At 36.5% G+C, this 4,022-nt stretch overlaps 1 pseudogene; it reads right to left on the bottom strand.

Moving 5' to 3' along the window:
- Window positions 1–570: 570 nt before the first annotated feature.
- LOC118837042 lies at window positions 571–2,381 on the bottom strand (annotated as a pseudogene).
- Window positions 2,382–4,022: the final 1,641 nt, after the last annotated feature.

Raw genomic sequence — 4,022 nt, 5'->3', positions numbered from 1 at the left:
ACAGTTACAGACAAAACCAGCAGGGGTAGGCCATTCTACACAAGGATGATCTGTACCCTAGAAGGTTAACCATGCCACTTTTGGCATTTGAATCTCTATAAATGACAGGAACCACTGAAATATCTTACAATCCTAGTATCTCAGTGACTCAGACTCCTCTCTTTTATATAAATCTCACCCCATCCTAATTTTACTTAAATTATCCTTAGAAATTTGTAACTATAACATAGGAAGAAAAAGAAAACACTCATAGTCCATTTCCTTCGGCTAAATAAGATTTTAGAGACGGGATTGTTCATAAAAAAATTCTTGGAAAAAATAAATATGGGTCTGTGACTCTGCTGAGTAAAGCCCTTCCCTCAACAATCACAGTTAATCGTTAGCAATTATTAACTTTCTGTATTAACAGGCACCTATAGAAAAATGTCTGGACAAAAAAAGTCTGCCTCTAAAGCAGCATTGAATCAATCTCAGTTGGGGAAGAAAGGGGAATCTAAAAATCAGCACTGGTACAGATATGTCTAAAACCCCTGTACCTCTGGATCCACACTTCCTTCAGGCTTCATCTTTTTACATGTTCTCAGCCATCTGCCACACTTGCATGATATTGTCTTCTAATACAGAACAAATAACTGAAGGTTCATTGGGCTTCCAGGAGAAATTAGATATCTTGGTAGTGTAACCACCATGAATAAATAACATTTCTGGTGGCCTATCTTCTGCATCTTCAGGGAACTGCTCCTATCCAATTTTACTCCAGTTCCAGACTTGAGCCAGTGGTCAATGCCACTGGAAGCCAAGATGGTTTCATTGTGAAGAGACCACTGAACCTGGAATACCTCATCCTTATATGACTTAATGGAATGCAACTTCAGCTATAGATTTCTCATCTCACACAATGCAAGTGTCTTCTCAGTTTATCCGGTGGTAAGAATGAACTCCCTATAAGGACTGAAAGACAATTTACTTCAGCAGGTGGACATCCACTGAGTGGCTTGGTTTAGAAGTATTGTTTCCCAGAGCATAGGCTTCTGATCATCAGCAACTGATCCAAAGAGAGATACATTTAGTAGGTACCAAGAAATATCTTAGACTACTGCTGTGTGTCCTATGAATATGGTCTTTGCATCCACTACTATACCTTCCTTGGAACTTCACTGATGTCCCATAAGAAGATGGCAGAGTCATCTGATGCACTAAGCATGTATCCACTGAGATTTGGGTTCAACCACAGCCTACAGCCCTCCTTTTGATGTTCACAGAGATGCAAATCTGGGTTACATTTCCCAGAAGAATCTGGTTTTGAAGGGTACTTAGTATATTCAAAAACAAGGACATTGTTGGATGGAGCCTTTGTTGCAATGAAGCAAAGATTCTAGGGTACATAACAGGCCCCATTCACTTTTCCTTCATGGCTAATCTTGACTGCAATTTTAATTTCCCCACCAATGAGCCAAAGCCTCCAAACTATTTTTTCTCACTGTCATCCTGAGAGGGATCAAACTGAGCACCATCGTTGGTCAGCTGCACACTAGCTATCACAAGATGATACTTTTAATCTGATATGTATAGCCAGGAGAAGTCAATGAATGCTGAAATCTTTCACTTCAGGTCTGGTTGCATCTGGGAGCCACAGTGCAGTCAGACTGGGCTACTCTAGGGCACAGCTCATTACTAAGTCTTGGAGAAATGGAGCATTTTTCCCATATATATATATAATATGTAATATATATATATATACATAATATATACATATATATGAAAGTACAGATGGAAAGTCAACCTATTGGTATGATTTTGAAGACAGAAAAAAACTGAAAGAAAAAATTTTAATTCGGTAGCAGGAATTTGTCCTTTTAATTTTGTAGATAGAAAAGTACTTGGCAGTTTTTTCATGATTGCTGAAAACAATCCTGTCATTTTAGTTGGATTTCATATTTTCCTCTATTCTGCCATCACTTACCCAGGCTGCCAGCAATGATTCTCCTCTTCACATAGAGATGAAAATATTCAATAACAGAGCAGGGAAGTAGGTTTCCAGAGGTATGTGATGAGTTGCCCAATAGTGCTAAGAATTCAGCACCTTTGAATTTCCACTTGGTTGATTTTATCTTCCTGCAAACTCCATCTCTCCTTACACAAACACTTGCTCACACAGCATAGTCTTATGTTTTATTTTATTAAAAATGGAAAATATTGGCTCTCTGAGGATCATAGACAGTATTTATTATACCAGTATTTATGGTAATCAGAAAAAATGAGTTATTTTATAGAATTTTTCAGAGCAGAAAGGAAACTTAAAGACGGTCAAACTCTGTCTCCTTATTTAACACACGAAAAGCTACAACCTGAGACGGTAAGTGGCTTGCCTGTGGTCCCATATCTAGTTAGTAGCAAACCAGAAACTTGCGCTTATGTACCTATTATGTGCCAGGCACCGGGCTAAGCATTTTAAAAATACCTTGTTTGATCCTCACCTCACCCTTGACTGGTAGGTGCTATTATTATCCCTACTTTATATTTGAGGAAATGGGCACACAGAAGTGAAGTAACTTGTTCAGGTTTACATAGGAAGTACCATCTCCAAATCCAGATCCAATGCACTAATAACTTTGCAACCTAGATGTCTCAGACTAAATGGAGAATTGATCCAAATTTATTTTCAAAGAGTGTCATAATATGAATAAACAGCTTTCAAAGGAAAAAGTTAATTTCTTAATAACAAACATATAAAAACACGTTACAAATCATTAAAAAATTAGAGAAATTCAAATTAAAGCAACACTCACATTTTGCCTCCTACCTATCAGAATGTCAAAGATAGCAAAAAAAGGAAAATAACATTTGTTGAAGGAGCTGCCAGAAATCAGGAACATTAGTGCATGTTTGGCAGATATGGAAACTGGTTCAGTCATTATAGAATACAATTTAGAACTATGGCCCAAGAGTCACTAAACTGCATTTATCCATTGAGCCAGTGATATAACTTACTGGACTTGTTCACTAAAGAACTCAAAGAAAAAGGAAAATGACTTAGATGTACAAAAAATTTATATAAAATTCATTTGTCATGATAAAGAATAGGAAAGTAAGTAACAATAAATTGGATCATTACTGAACAAATCATCTTCTATGAATATAATGAATTATTATTGTACTATAAGAAATGGTAAAGGAGATAGTTTCAGAAAGACCTAGAAAAATTTGCAAGAAATGTTGCAAAATGAGTTGAACATAGCCCACAAAATAATTTATATAATATTAATGAATAAGTTAAAAACAAAAACAACTTTGAAAGATTTAAGAATTTTGAGCAATGCAGTGACTAACTCCAATTCCAGAGGCCCAATGGTGAAGCGTGCTACTAGGTGGCAACCTCACAGAGCTGACAGACTTCCACTGCAGAATCAAGTGTGCAGTTTTGGACAAAATAATCATGAGAATTTGTTTTGCTTGACTCTGCATTTTGTTAGAAGGGATTCCTTTTTTATCTTTTATTTTCAATAATAGGCAACAAATGCCTATTTTATTGAATTAATGGATCAAACTACGGAATAAGCATTTATGCTGAGCCTACTATGTGCTAGGCATTGTGTTCAGTGCTTTTTTACACATATCATTTCAATTGAATTGGGAATGGAGGAAGGAGAAAAAAAGAAGTGCTTGTTAACTAAAAATAGGCAGGTAGGTGGTATAGTGAATAGAGTGCTGGGCCTGGAGTCAGGAAGACTTCTGTCTTCATGAGTGCAAATCTAGCCTCAGACACTTACTAACTGTATGACCCTGGGCAAGTCACTTAACACAGTTTGCCTCAGTTCCTTATCTGTAAAATAAACTGGAGAAAGAAATGGCAAACCACTGAAGTATCTTTGCCTAGAAAATCCTAAAAGCTATCATGAAGAGCCAGACACAACAGAAAAATGACTCAACGACAACAAAACTGACAATAAATTTTTATCTATGCTACTTACTACCCTTGTAAATTAAGCAAGTCATTAAATCTTTCTGGGATTCAGTTCCTT

The sequence above is a fragment of the Trichosurus vulpecula genome, chromosome 2 (assembly GCF_011100635.1).
Source record: "Trichosurus vulpecula isolate mTriVul1 chromosome 2, mTriVul1.pri, whole genome shotgun sequence".
In the NCBI taxonomy this organism is placed as follows: Eukaryota; Metazoa; Chordata; class Mammalia; order Diprotodontia; family Phalangeridae; genus Trichosurus; species Trichosurus vulpecula.
This window is presented reverse-complemented; position numbering and strand designations above follow the sequence as displayed.